At 44.2% G+C, this 16,313-nt stretch overlaps 1 protein-coding gene across 2 annotated transcripts in view; it reads right to left on the reverse strand.

Annotated features, from left to right (window-relative positions):
- Positions 1 to 16,313, reverse strand: part of NCAM2 (neural cell adhesion molecule 2) — a 579,053-nt gene that overhangs the window by 41,125 nt on the left and 521,615 nt on the right. The window lies entirely within an intron of this gene.

Here is a 16,313-nt window from a genome sequence, read left to right on the forward strand (position 1 = left end):
GGGGAATTAAAGTGAGAATACTATAGATGTTGCAATGTATAACAATCTTGGACCTTCTATTTAGAAGGGGTTTTCTTCCCAGTATTTTTTTTTTTACAAAAGGCATAGAATAAGCTGGAAAGAAAACCCCTAAATTTGCAAATACCACTCCACCCATGTCCTGCAATCTTATTACAATGCCCCCCCAATTTTTACTTTCTTATATGGCAATGACATTATTACAAGAAGACATGTAACCACTGCAGATAGTCATCTTGAGTGATTTTTTACAGTGGTCAAATGTCTATGTCATGCCACAACAGGAAGCAGGAACTTAAAGGAATCGGACAGTATTAGAATGGGAACGGAGAGGAATAAGTGAAGTATTACCGTATTTTCTGAGGGAAAAATGGGGGTGCGTCATAAAAACCGCATATGGCTTACTGGGGCAGCAGTGGTGGCACAGGTTAGCGATACGGCGAGCTCGGAGGATGTGTCACTGCAGTAGAGCAGCTCAAGAGGGTCAGTGTGCAGCAGTGGAGGGCCGGCGAAACTACAGGCTCATGGCGTGTCACGGCGGCGGGTGCCATTAATCTGCAGGCGGAGTGCGGGCTGCTTTGAATCGCCAGCGGTTTACGCGATGGACTTCCAAAAAATGGCCACAGAGGGCAATCTTCGTACGTACCACCTCCACGGCCATTCTCTTGCAGTCCATTGCGTCAACCGCTGGCAACTTAATGGAGCCCGCAGTCTGCCGGCAGATCAATGGTAACTCGCCACAGTAACACCTCATGAGCCCACAGTATCGCTAACCCTGTTATGCTGCACACTGACCCTCTTGAGCTGCAACACCCCTTCCTCCGAGCCTGCAGCAACACCGACCCTCCTGAGCCGCGATACCCCCTCCTCCGAGCCCGCAGCATTGGCGACCCTGCCTCCTGTGACTTCTTGAGCTGCTCCACCCCCGCTGCTCCCCCCTGGTAAGCTAATATAAGAAGCACTAGGATTACAAGACAGATCCTCATTTAAAAGTAACAATTATTTTTTTCATATTTTCCTCCTTCAAATTTGGGGTGCGTCTTATAATCCAGTGCGTCTTATAAAACGGATTCTACGGTAATTCCTTCACTGTCTCTATTATTGTTGTAAAAACAAAAAAAAGCTAAAAAGAAAACCCCTTTAAAGTATAATAATTGTATTAATCTTGCTTTTGGCCTCCCACAAATGTTGGCAATTTGGAGAAGAAAGTAACCATGATTTTATTGTGCAACCTATTTGTATATACATTTTATTTCTTTTGTAATACATATTTCCTAAGGATTGTTTTACCAAGATTTGAAAATCTCAGAAACTTTAATTACAAACTTAAAATAAAAAAAATGTGTAGATGAAACCATGATGAAATATAATGGTTGGAGGAGATAGCCAAAAGGTTGCTGCTGTCTTTCAGGAACAGTACCAATCTGATTGTCTGTGTCTAGTGATGTTGTTCAGCACCATGCCCTTGTTCCTGTTTTCTATCTCATACAACCTTTTTAATGACATTTATTAGACATATAAAATGTTAAACACAATATTATGTTTGGATAAACATGGTTTAATGAAAAAATGATGCTTAGTGATGAGCGAGCACTGACATGCTCAGGTTGTTGGTACTCATTAAAGGGAATCTGTCACCAGTGTTATCGGATATAAACTAAAAACACCACCTTACTCAGCATCTATGATGCATTTTAAAGGTTTTGAATTATCCTGCCCCCCTGTATAACCCAAAAAAACCTTTTGAATATCTTCTGTACTGCATGCAAATCTGACCAGTTCGATCAGATGGATGTCATTGCAGCGGCTCCTGTCCCATTCTCTCTACTGCTAATTGAGATCTTTTTGATATGATTGAGGTGGATGACGCATCCAGCGTCATCTACATAGGTGAGCAAAATCTCGTGACTCTGCATGGACATTGCCATATCTCAGAGGCGCACTTTGATCTGCCCTTCTCTGGGCAGAGTCTGAAACCTAACTGCGCATGCGTTAGCACACATATTTCTCGCTCCTGCTTACCGGAACCATTTGAAGTGAAGGGCACCTGTGCGAACCGTTGATGTCCCTGTGCAGGCGTGAGATTTTGTTTGGCTATGTGCATGACGCAGGATGTGTCACTCACATCAATCATATCATGAGGATGGCAATTAGCTGCTGAGAAGAAGGACAGGGGCCACTTCAATGATGCCCATCGGACTGGCCAGTCAAAGTTCAGGAGCTATTCAAAATGTTTTTGAGGGTTTATACAGCGGGGTCAGGACTCAATAGACAAATTTCTAGAATGCACCACAGGCACTGAGTAAGGTGGTGTTATTAGCTCATATATGAAAAAAACTGATGACAAGTTCCCTTTAAGAGCAGTTGGATGCTCAAATGAGTGTGACTGGAGTTCCTGAGTATAATAGAAGTCAAATGGGGGACTGGAGCATTTTTCAGGAAGGTTTCAAATTCCCCATTGATTTTTTTACACTCCCATAATCCGGTCGTGCCCATCCAATCATCCAACTGCTCGTTATGAGTACCGAGCACCTCAGCATGGTGGTGCTCACTCCTCACTCATGATGTTGCATGCATGATTGTAAGAGCATTTATAAGCTCATGTAACTCCCATAAAGGTCAAAGTTGGTTTGACGATAAGTGAATCTCTCCATTAAGATTAATTTCAAGAACTGACCCTGCTCCGTGTCCTGTCTCCCAGATCTTTACTAATATGACATTTATGAATTGTCTGTTTAACATGTCAGTAAATTCTCTCATGTAAATGTTAATTATTTAGGAATAACTAATACATTTTTAAATAAGGTCAACATTAGAGATGAGCAAGTCTTTTGAAATTCAAATCCAACAGCTTTGTTAACTTTTTTCTAATAATTTGATTAATGACAAATTGATTTACAGTGAATCCAAAGTACATTAATTATCCTAAAAAGATGGGTAATACATTCTGAAGTCTCCTGGGACTGTATCAAACCCTTTATGTTACTCACCAGTCTCCGTTTAGGAGCCAGGCCTTGTTTCCTTTTCCCTATGGCTGTTTCCCTTTGTACTAGTCCATATCATGATAACCAGGTAAAAACCTCTGATCAATTGTTTTTGGGCTGTTTACACCCTAGTCACTTCAATCAAAATAATGCATCATACAAAGCTAGCTTTCCAACTGCCTATAAATGTCTGCTAATTATTTGGGAACCTCCCCTCTGCAAGTAAGAACCAGTTGCCACTACTTTATTGCTATTTTGTAATTAACCATTACCTAGCTACAAGTTTCTTTTTGCTTACATCACTGCTGAAAACCATAACTGTGAAGCTAGTTACCAGATTATTTATTCAATTACTCCTGTGTCACATCTTGGCAAGCATGAATAAGTTGTCATTACATTATTGCTATCCTGCTATCAACTTCATTCCTGCTGGAAAATAGTAGATTGCACATACTTCTCTGTTTTCCATGTAAACAAATATATCAGTGCTAGAATATATCAAATTCCTTTTCATCTACTAATCCCATGTGTATCCTCAAACTTGATTCTGCTTCCTCTGGTGTTTTCTACTTTGCTTGTCTGTCTGCCATCATGAAAGTCTGTCCAACTGTTTTGGACCTAGCTAATCCAAAGACCATTTAGAAATATCTCTTTGCTGCTCTATTGCCTCTGGCTTGTGCTGCGCAATATGATTTACAGCTTAGTACTAGTGATGAGCGAGCATGCTTGTCACTACTCGGTACTCGCACGAGTATCGCTGTACTCGGGCTGCTCGGCGGGGACCGAGTAATCTCGCGATACTCGTGCTGTACTCGTGGTCTTCATTTCTGCATGTTGGCGCTCTTTTGAGAGCCAGCCCTCATGCAGGGATTGGCTGGCAGACCACTGCAATGCCACAGCCCTGTTAGTTGTGGAATTGCAGTGATTGGCCGGCCTGCACAGCGTGACCGAGCCTTTATATCGGCCGGCGCGCTGTGCTCTGCTCACAGCTATCCAGACTGTCAGTGCAGGGAGAGTGTCGCTGATTCAGGGAAAGCTTTGCGGCCCTTTATAGCTTTTTCAGTTGCAGGGCTGCAAACAGTGTGACCAAAAGTCCTTCTCAGGACTATTCTAGTTGTATACAGGCAGGCAGGGTATAGCCAGGTCGGAGTACAGTAGCAGAGTCCTTCTCAGGACTACTGTTGCTATATACAGGCAGGGTATAGCCAGGTCTGAATACAGGCTAGTGACCAAAAGAGTCCTTGTCAGGACTATTGTACCAGTATACAGGCAGGCAGGCAGGCAGGGTAGTGGTGACCGTATACCAGCCTTCATCATATCTGGGGCTGGTGTACACAGTGTAAAACAGTCCAGATAGTGTCTGACTTGTCTGTAATTGTCGCTCCCCAAAAAAACCTGTTAGGTTCTTATTGCGTCCGTGCTTGGTTTTTAAAACCGCACGTGTGTGCCTGTTGGTGGCAGCGTACAGGTGCACTTGTGTGCAATTTCCAGAAACTTTAATATAACGCACAAGTAGTGAATATACACGTCAGCAGTGCACAGCATTGCAAAATGCGCAAGGGCATTGGCAAGGAACAAGGAAGTGGACGTGATGGTGGTGCAGGCAGAGGCCGAGGTCGTGGGCAAGCTCTAATTTCGCCACAACAAAGGGCCACATCTAGTCGCTCGCACGTCCTGTCCCAAATTCTTGGGGACCGCAGCAGTACACCGCTCTTGAACCAAGACCAGTGTCAACAGGTTGTTAGTTGGATAGCAGATAATGCTTCCAGTCAGATTGGCACCACCACAAACACTCTGTCTTCCACACGGTCAAGTGTCAGTAGCCGTGATACTGCACCGCACATTTCTGAACCTGATCCTCCTTCCTACCACCAGGCTGAGTACACGTCCTCCTCGGACATTAATGATCCCACACTTGGACACTCGGAAGAGCTGTTCACGTTTACATTCACACATTCTGGCCTCTCGCCAGCTCATATTGAAGTGGGTCATGAGGAGATCGTCTGTACAGATGGCCAAATATTTGAGCAGCCACGTTCTCATGAAGTTGGCAACATGTCTCAACAAGTGGTGGACGATGATGAGACACAATTGTCAGGAAGTCAGGAGGAGGAGCAGGGTGCGGAAGAAGAAGACGACGTGGTGGATGACCCAGTAACTGACCCAACCTGGCAGGAGGATATGCAGAGCGAGGACAGCAGTGCACAGGGGGAGGGAGGCGTAGCATCACAACAGGCAGTAAGAAGCAGGGTGGTGGCCCCAGGCAGAAGTCAGGCAACCGTTCCCCGGAACAACACGACGACACAAGGTGCCTGTACAAATGTTAGGTCTTCCCGAGTCTGGCAGTTTTTTAAGTTGGATCCAGATGATTCAAAAAAGGCCATTTGCAACACCTGCCGTGCCAGCATCAGCAGGGGTACCAAAACTAGCAGCCTGACCACCACCAGCATGATCAGGCACATGTCAGCCAAGCACCCGACTTTGTGGGAAGTACAACAGAGTCGAGGAGCAGTGCTTGCTGATGTCACTGCTACGTCTTCGCTGGTTGTGCATGCGAGCCAATCCCCTGTCCATGCTGCCTGCGAACAAGCCTCCTCCACTCCTGCACCTGCAGTTGCCTACGCAGAAAGAACACCATCATCAAGCACGTCCTTGTCCCAGCGCAGCGTTCAGTTATCCATTCAGCAAACCTTTGAACGCAGGCGCAAATACACTGCCAACACCCCACATGCCACAGTTCTAAATGCTAACATTTCGCGACTGCTTGCACTGGAAATGTTGCCTTTTAGGCTGGTGGAGACAGAAGCATTCCGTGACCTGATGGCGGCAGCTGTCCCACGTTACTCGGTCCCCAGCCGCCACTATTTCTCCCGGTGTGCCGTCCCCGCGTTGCATAACCACGTGTCACAAAACATCACACGTGCCCTGAACAACGCTGTTTCACCCAAGGTCCACCTAACCACAGACACGTGGACAAGTGCTTGTGGGCAAGGCCGCTACATCTCGTTGACGGCACACTGGGTTAATATTGTGGAAGCTGGGACCCAGTCTGAGCGAGGGACGGAACACGTCCTTCCCACACCAAGGTTTGCAGGCCCTACCTCAGTCAGTGTTTCACCCACACTCTACAGCTCCGGAATGTCATGCTCTTCAGCCTCCTTCTCCTCCTGCGCATCCTCATCCACTGTGCCCTCCACACCAGTCACAAGCTGGAAGCACTGCAGCACTGCCTCGGCGAAGCGGCAACAGGCTGTGCTGAAGCTAATCTGCATAGGTGACAAACCCCACAATGCAGAAGAGCTGTGGACAGCTCTGAAACAGCAGGCAGATCACTGGCTCACACCTCTGAACCTAAAGCCAGGAAAGGTCGTGTGTGACAATGGCCGGAACCTGGTGGCGGCTTTGAGGCGAGGCCAGCTGACACATGTTCCATGCGTGGCCCATGTGCTCAACCTCGTGGTTCAGCGGTTTATAAAGTCATACCCAGAGCTGTCTGATCTGCTGGTAAAAGTTCGCCGCCTGTCTGCACATTTTCGAAAGTCACCTACTGCTTCAGCCGGCCTTGCCGGCTTTCAGCGCCGTTTGCATCTTCCGGCTCACAGACTGGTGTGTGATGTCCCCACGCGTTGGAATTCAACTCTGCACATGTTGGTCAGGATATGTGAGCAGAAGAGGGCAGTTGTTTAGTACCTGCATCACCTAAGCCGTCGGGAAATGGGTCAAACTCCACACATAACACCTGAGGAGTGGAGATGGATGTCAGACCTATGTACCATCCTCCAAAACTTTGAGGACTCCACCAAGATGGTGAGTGGTGATGACGCCATTATTAGTGTCACCATACCACTACTCTGCCTTCTAAAACGGTCTCTGCTGAAAAACAAACATGATGCATTGCAGGCGGAGCGCGATGAGTTGCAGCAAGAAACAGTAGTGGGTGTGGGTGATAACACACAGCCCAGCCTCGTCTCATCACAACGTGCAGTGGAGGACTATGACGAGGAGGAGGATGAAGACATGGAGCAACTCTCCGGCCAAATTGAGGATATGACATGCACACCAGTCATATCCTCGGTTCAGCGTGGCTGGCCAGAGGACAGGGTAGATGAGGAGGAGGAGGAGGAGGAGGAGGAGGAGGACAGCATGTTCAGTCATCTTGTTGGTCAGGCTACTGAAGTCCTGGCTGTTAAGAGTCTGGCGCACATGGCTGACTTTATGGTAAGCTGCCTGTCTCGTGACCCTCGCGTTAAGAACATCTTGGCCGACAATCATTACTGGTTGGTAACACTGTTAGACCCACGCTACAAGGAGAACTTTTTGTCTCTTATTCCCGTGGAGCAGAGGTCAACCAAAATGCAGCAGTTCCGGAAGGCCATACTCACGGAAGTAGGCAAAGCATTCCCCTCACAAAACGCTAGCGGCATAGGTCAGGAATCAGTGGACAACCGAGGCGTACAGCCGAGAGAGGCACAAGTCCAATCCGCCAGAGGTAGGGGAACAGTCTTTAAGATGTGGGACAGTTTTCTCAGCCCCTCACGTACCACAGCCCCTGAGGTGCGGGGTAGTGCCACAAGAAATCCTAAGTTTGCCCAGATGCTGAAGGAGTACCTTGCAGATCGAATAACTGTACTCCGACATTCCTCTGTGCCTTACAATTATTGGGTATCCAAGCTGGACACGTGGCATGAATTGGCTCTCTACGCCTTGGAAGTCCTGGCCTGCCCTGCTGCTAGCGTTTTGTCAGAGCGTGTTTTTAGTGCCGCAGGTGGAATCATTACAGATAAACGCACCCGCCTGTCAACTGAAAATGCTGACAGGCTGACTCTGATCAAGATGAACAAGGGTTGGATTGGGCCAGACTTCACCACACCACCAGCAAATGAGAGCGGAATTTAAAGTTTGCCATGTACCTCCACTCACCCATGGGTACACACTTCTGGACTTTGGATAATCGCTGGACTGCTCCTCCTTCACCTCATGCGCCACCATGATGATGACCGTTACAAATTGCAATACTTAGGCCTTTGTTTCAGGTATACCCCCAGTGGTAAATTTTTTCGCCCATTCTTTGCAGAATGGACATTACAACGACAGGAGACCCGCTCCTTTGCAATGGGAACAATGTTTTGAGGCCCTCATGCACGTCTCTACCCAGGGACAACGTGGGGCCTCCCAATTTTTGGCTGCCCTGCCTAAGGGCTATACTATAATACACCCACTTCCTTAAAATGGACACTTAATGTTTTGAGGCCCTCATGCACGTCTCTACCCAGGGACAACGTGGAGCCTCCCAATTTTTGGCTGCCCTGCCTAAGGGCTATACTATAATACACCCACTTCCTTAAAATGGACACTTAATGTTTTGAGGCCCTCATGCACGTCTCTACCCAGGGACAACGTGGAGCCTCCCAATTTTTGGCTGCCCTGCCTAAGGGCTATACTATAATACACCCACTTCCTTAAAATGGACACTTAATGTTTTGAGGCCCTCATGCACGTCTCTACCCAGGGACAACGTGGAGCCTCCCAATTTTTGGCTGCCCTGGCAAAGGGCTATACTGAAATAGACCCACTTCCTTACAATGGGCACTTCAGGTTTACAGGCCATCATGCACGTCTCTATCCAGGGACAATGTGGAGCCTCCCAATTTTTGGCTGCCCTGGCAAAGGGCTATACTGAAATAGACCCACTTCCTTACAATGGGCACTTCAGGTTTACAGGCCATCATGCACGTCTCTATCCAGGGACAATGTGGAGCCTCCCAATTTTTGGCTGCCCTGGCAAAGGGCTATACTGAAATAGACCCACTTCCTTACAATGGGCACTTCAGGTTTACAGGCCATCATGCACGTCTCTATCCAGGGACAATGTGGAGCCTCCCAATTTGTGGCTGCCCTGGCAAAGGGCTATACTGAAATAGACCCACTTCCTTACAATGGGCACTTCAGGTTTACAGGCCATCATGCACGTCTCTATCCAGGGACAATGTGGAGCCTCCCAATTTTTGGCTGCCCTGGCAAAGGGCTATACTGAAATAGACCCACTTCCTTACAATGGGCACTTCAGGTTTACAGGCCATCATGCACGTCTCTATCCAGGGACAATGTGGAGCCTCCCAATTTGTGGCTGCCCTGGCAAAGGGCTATACTGAAATAGACCCACTTCCTTACAATGGGCACTTCAGGTTTACAGGCCATCATGCACGTCTCTATCCAGGGACAATGTGGAGCCTCCCAATTTTTGGCTGCCCTGGCAAAGGGCTATACTGAAATAGACCCACTTCCTTACAATGGGCACTTCAGGTTTACAGGCCATCATGCACGTCTCTATCCAGGGACAATGTGGAGCCTCCCAATTTGTGGCTGCCCTGGCAAAGGGCTATACTGAAATAGACCCACTTCCTTACAATGGGCACTTCAGGTTTACAGGCCATCATGCACGTCTCTATCCAGGGACAATGTGGAGCCTCCCAATTTTTGGCTGCCCTGGCAAAGGGCTATACTGAAATAGACCCACTTCCTTACAATGGGCACTTCAGGTTTACAGGCCATCATGCACGTCTCTATCCAGGGACAATGTGGAGCCTCCCAATTTGTGGCTGCCCTGGCAAAGGGCTATACTGAAATAGACCCACTTCCTTACAATGGGCACTTCAGGTTTACAGGCCATCATGCACGTCTTTATCCAGGGACAATGTGGAGCCTCCCAATTTTTGGCTGCCCTGGCAAAGGGCTATACTGAAATAGACCCACTTCCTTACAATGGGCACTTCAGGTTTACAGGCCATCATGCACGTCTCTATCCAGGGACAATGTGGAGCCTCCCAATTTGTGGCTGCCCTGGCAAAGGGCTATACTGAAATAGACCCACTTCCTTACAATGGGCACTTCAGGTTTACAGGCCATCATGCACGTCTCTATCCAGGGACAATGTGGAGCCTCACAATTTTTGGCTGCCCTGGCAAAGGGCTATACTGAAATAGACCCACTTCCTTACAATGGGCACTTCAGGTTTACAGGCCATCATGCACGTCTCTATCCAGGGACAATGTGGAGCCTCCCAATTTTTGGCTGCCCTGGCAAAGGGCTATACTGAAATAGACCCACTTCCTTACAATGGGCACTTCAGGTTTACAGGCCATCATGCACGTCTGTATGCAGGGGCATTGGTGAACCTCACAATTTTGGACTGCCCTGGGAAAGGAAAATACTACAAAGACTCACTTCCTCAAAATGGGCACATTAGACTCAAGAGGCCTTCATGTACGTCTCTTCTCAGGGACATCGGAGTGCCACACAATGTTTTCACGTAAAATCTTTCATGTATTAATCTCAAAAAGTAACATACACCAGCTCTATCTCACTATAGGGTATGTGCCCTTAACATTTCTGCCATGAAAAATCATTTTGGGGTCATTTTGGAAGGTTTTCTGGTGAGTCCGTAAAAATGGCGTGAAACGCGGACAAAATTGTTCACAGCTGTGACTTTTGAGTGATAAATGCTTCAAGGGGTCTTCCCCATGCTGTTGCCATGTCATTTGAGCACTCTTCTGAGACTTTTGTGACATTTTTAGGGTTTCTCCATGCTGCCGGGGGGTCATTTCACAAAAATACTCGGGTCTCCCATAGGATAACATTGGGCTCGTTGCTCGGGCCGAGTACACGAGTATCTTGGGAGGCTCGGCCCGAGCTTCGAGCACCCGAGCTTTTTAGTACTCGCTCATCACTACTTAGTACTTCATTCTCACCAAGGAATCTAGAACACTTTTAAGCTCAATGATGCAAATACAACCTTAGTAAGATGAAAATGATCTCAACATATGTGGTGTCACGGGTGACAGACAGTCATGTGATTTCTGGCCATAGAAGTCACAGCGTTAGGCTGCACAGAATGCTCCCTGACTTTCTATTGTTCCTGCAGTCAGTATACATTGGTATAGGGAAAAGGGAGGGAGCCAGCACTGCCTATGAATGGCATGCAACAATAAAAAGTGTAATATTCACAAATTCATTCCCCCTGTAACAATTCAATGAGATTTTTAGCAAATGATTGATCAATGATTTGAGACCCTCTGCCCCGTCACTGCAAAATATCATTATATGAGACCGTATGGTACAATATTAATTTATTATATAGAGTAGGGACTCCCCTATAGAGATTTGCCGTGACGTGGCAGGGGGGCTCAAATCATTCATCAATCGTTTATTACAAATCTCATTGAATTGTTACAGTAGGAATGAATTTGTGAATATTACCATTTTTATTGTTGCATGCCATTCATAGGCAGTGCTGCCCCCCCCCCCTTTTTTGCATTCATTGGTATAGGTAGCTTTCCTACTGGATTCATCTCTCTTCCTTTCGGACCCAGCAGGACCTTACCTTTCACTTAGCTGCTGATCATCAGCATTCTCTTGGTGCTTAAGTACCCCTTCCTTTCAATCCTATGCCTGGTGCTAGTGATATTTTCATTTCCGGCAAGCCTTGGTTTTAAGCAGGTGGCTTTGCACTCCTCTGTTGTATCATTGCTGAACTCCAACCTGAGTCATCTAATGATAAGTAGTTCATGCATTTTCTCCCTGTGTGTCCCCCCTTGTGTCATCTATAGTGTTTAGTGGGGTTAACGAAGAGCTCATCCCACCCGTTCCCTATTTAGGGCCCAGCACTAGGGATACCTACGGTCAAGTATCCAGCTGAGGTTTTTCCTTCCTTTCTCTTTTGTCGTTCGCTTGGTACTTCCCTGTACCTAGTGTGATATATTGCTATGGGGAAAAGTATTTTAACATGTGGAAATTAATAGATTGTTCCTCATGCACTAATCTTCATAACTAATATTCTGTCACACACACTGTCTTGTTCATTGTTTTCTGTCTTCCTCTGCCTTTTTCTATTGCTAAACTGTGAGCTATAATATCCTCTGTAGATTCACCACAAACCATCTGCGGCAGACCCTGCTTCTCCTCCCATACAAGGTATGATAGTCGCTACTGATTAGATGGGCTATACCATGTGAAGTGATAGTTGCAAATCAATCTGCGTAGCATAGAGTTTGAGACAAATGTCCTAAAATTTGCAGTTTCACATCAATTCAAACATATTGAGATTCAATACCAGCTTGTGAAAAAAAAACCCTTACTCAGCACCATTTCCCACACTACTGGAGCATAAGACAATGAGCATATGTCTTTTTGCATGACTGCGCCGGCCTCCCCATAATTCCCAGCAGATATTACATCGAGAAGTATGATATGTTGTACAGTGGTGGTCAGTACCTGAGTAATCACAGATTAGTGTTTCCCAGAGGAGCAACATTTGTCAATGCTATCCGCATCCAGAGTCACAGGATAAGTCTCTATCTTCTGTAGAGTGTTAGCTCTTCTGTTCAGCAAGAGGTTCTCTCTCCTGTAGAGTGTAAGCTTTTATGATCAATGGGGTCCTCTCTCTCTCTCTGTTTATCTCTCTCTCTTTCTCTCTCTGCTGTATAGTATGTGCTCTTATAGACAGTGGGGTCCTCTGTCTCTCATGTAGAGTATAAGGTCTTATGGTCCGAGGGGTCCTCTCTCTTTTTCTCTCCTGTACAGTGTAAGATCCTATGGTCAGAGGGGTCCTCTCTTTTTTCTCTCTTTCCTGTAGACTGTAAGCTCTTATGGAGGGGTACTCTTTCCCCATTACATGTATTTTCTGGGCAATTACAAGCTTTCCAGTATTATGATTCTTGTAAATTTATTCGCCGCAAATCAAATTTCGAGGGAGAATTCAGCTAAATTGGCGAATTTGAATTTCAAAAGATCCTCTTTTCTCTAGTTGCAAGCCAAGGTGGGGATGTCCATCTGGCCACAACTATGGAAATGTTAGCCTACTCATGCAATCTTCTGCAATGTGTAAATTAGTGGCAACTATTGCAGATGATTTGAGGAAAGGAAAGAATCCATCGTTGAAATTTGTCTAATTTCTAAAACTTATCAATTGGATTTGCTCATCTTTTGCAACTCAGAGGCCCCTCTTTATTACTTTTGAAATATTTAATTAAAATTAAATTATAAAAAAAATTTGTGAAAAAATAAACATGTTTATTATGTAATGCTACACAACTTTTTTTATATGATATAGAAAGGAAAAGAGGTGCAAGGACAATGAAATGTTTATAATTCTGTGACATAATATAGTAAAAAGCATTATATAATTACATATAGATGTGTTCAATTTTGTAAGGGATACAAGAGGGTCTCTACCACATCTTTAGTACAATTCACAGAATTTGCAATATCATATGTTTCACAAATCTAAAACCTGAGCTCTATTACTCAAGAAGGACATGGTTGTGTTGTTTAGACACCATATAGTGTTCCTTTTCGGCACATGATATGATTTGGATAGTGAACATTTTTTTTTATTTTTATTTCTAAGACTAATTTGTCTGTATCATTTTCACCTTTTACCTATAGTCTGTTTTTCTTATAAGCCTTCCTTAATAAGCTTCTTCTTAATAAGGTATAAAAAAAAGAACACTAAAAATATAAAATATGGGAATTTAGAAATAATTGCTTAGATACCATCTTAAGATGTTTTAGGGATAAAAGGTTTTATTTTTAAAGGTTCAAATAATCATCCTTCTCTCAATGCCATTAGTAAAGACCACAACAACATGTACATGTCCAACTAATTGGCACAGTGTTCAGAGGACTTTAAGGGAACCTGTCAGGTACAATATGCAGCCAGAACCACAAGCAGTTCTTGGTGCATAATTCTAATCCCTGCCTAACCATCCCTGTATACACTAGCATAGATAAAGGGATCTTTAGAAAAAGTATATCTAAAAATCTTTAACCGGTTGCTTATGAATGAGGGGACTAGTCCCATGGGCGTTAGTTCCCCGGCCAGTCGCCCCTCATTAGCAGGTTAGTATGCCCCTGTGGGCGTGCTATCATGCTAATGAATACGCAGCATCACAGGACGATCTTTCACCTCTCCGCCGCAATCACGTCCTATGGGGGATTTCGGCTCAGTGCGCATGACCTCGGAGTTTGAGTCATGAGCAATGTGAAGCCGGGTGTACGCGTCCTGGCTTCAATCTGAAGTAGTGCACATGACCCAAACTCCGAGATCATGCATACTGAGCCGAAATCCAGCAATGGCGGCGAGAGGTGAGTGAGATCATCGTGTGACTCTACGTATTGATTAGCATGTTTGCACGCCCACAAGGGCGACTGACCGGGGAACTAACGCCCAGGGGAATAGTGCTCTCGCTCATTATCATACGGTAAAAGATCTTTAGAAATACTTTTTCTAAAGATCTCTTTATCTATTCTAGTGTATACTTGGAGAGCTAAGCAAGGATTAGCAATAACAAACGAAGTGGAGTAAAGCTTGACACGCCCAATGGAATAGGTCACCACACATCCATGGAGTGCAACGACATGAAGTCTGCCAGTTAGACTATAACTTGAATAGGAGGAAAAAATATCGGCACATCCAACGTAAAATAATTTATTTATTTATTTTCACATGGTATTAAAAAAGTCCATCCATATTTAGAAGACCCTGACGCGTTTCCGACGCAAAAGAGCGTCCTTAATCATATGCTAACATTTTTAGTGAGCTCTAGACATTTATAGGCAAAGATCAACAATATAGTTAGAGACAATTTGTAACACATGATTAAAAATCACACACTAAAAACAAAAAGTAAGATTGGACAAAAGGAAGGGTGAAGGGATAGTGAAACACCATAGTATAGAGTATCTCATATAAAGTGCCATTAATAATATTTCAGCAATGACATAGATCAAGTCATATTTAATCTCACTGCAATGAACAAGGATTAGCAATATGTACCCAGAACTGCTCCTGGTTCTGAGTGCATATTACACCTGACAGGTTCCCTTTAAGTTTCTGAATAAAAGCACATTATCATCCTGGAACTGTTAAAAATGAAATCCATCCAAAAAATAATCAAAAGCCAAATTGCCATAAAGTTAGTGTAGGAAAAAAGATTACAGGACTAACCATAGTGGACCGAAACCCCTTTAAAAGCCAAAAATGCTCTCTTCGGCAAATCATTGATAGTCCTATGTCATTGGTCCCATCAATGAATTTCTACGTTCAGTTGTAGAAACACCAATATAATGTAGTGAATATATACAGTAACAACATACAAACCACATACACACAACACACTGTATGTATATATATATATATATATATATATATATATATATATATATATATATATATATATATATACTGTAGATAACTGCAGGTCAGTGGACAAATAAAAGAAGTATCTACAGATTTTCGCAACATTATATATAAGGACGACACTTACAATAATGTTGCTAATGTTGAAAATCTTGATTACATTTACAATATTGAGGGATAGCTATAAATAATAGATGATTGTAGCGACAAAACCAAAACTTAAAATCAGCAAAATGTAAAAACAATTATGGTAATTGAAGGTTGAAAGGTATGTGAAGTTCTTGATATCTTCTGAAATATCCATGAGCTGAGACCACCACTAATGAATGGGTTGTAGCAACCTCCAGATCCCCTTAGTTTTAGCAACCTTTAATTATCTTCCAGTTGAAAGTAAATTATGATCTTATTGATTTTAAGTCAACGACTTGACTGTTAAAGTCCCCAAACACATTAGATAGATTTCAGCTAAATAATCGTTCAACTAGCAGGTATCTTCGTTGACTCCTTCATACACAGGAACACTTGTCCAAGACATTCTGTGTTTTCTATGAGAAGGTCACTGCTAGACTCCTTCAACCAAAGAATGAAATGATTGTCTGTTGAACATCAGACAAGCCAGATACTTTTGTCGGGATGGAGCTGGGAGACCACCATACACATTGGTACTGTAGATCTCACTAATATAGGAAGGTTTGGACAATGCTAGTCTAATGTATGGGGCATTAAGAGACTGAAGTCAAAGCAAAGTAGTAGAAGCCAAACAAGACAAAACCATTGGTAGTGATATTGGCAAACGTCTGATAGTTGGGTTAAATTTTGTAGTAAATTAGCAAACTCTACAATTTGAAAGGATAATGAAAAACTGAATATGAAAAGATAAATTCTTCACTAGCCTTAGCTCATTGATTTCACTTATCATGCACAGAACTTTAAGGGCATAGCTGTACCCTCTTTATATTATGGCTGTTAGGGTATATAGAGGTAGTGGTCCTGGAGTTTACACACGGCATACATTCTAGTTTCCTTAAATTAGGCTTGGAGAAAAATTGTGCTGGCGATACTGATAAAATATAAATGTTCATAACATAGATATGGTTAAACATTTTACTATTCCA

Source organism: Anomaloglossus baeobatrachus, chromosome 2 (genome assembly GCF_048569485.1).
Source record: "Anomaloglossus baeobatrachus isolate aAnoBae1 chromosome 2, aAnoBae1.hap1, whole genome shotgun sequence".
In the NCBI taxonomy this organism is placed as follows: Eukaryota; Metazoa; Chordata; class Amphibia; order Anura; family Aromobatidae; genus Anomaloglossus; species Anomaloglossus baeobatrachus.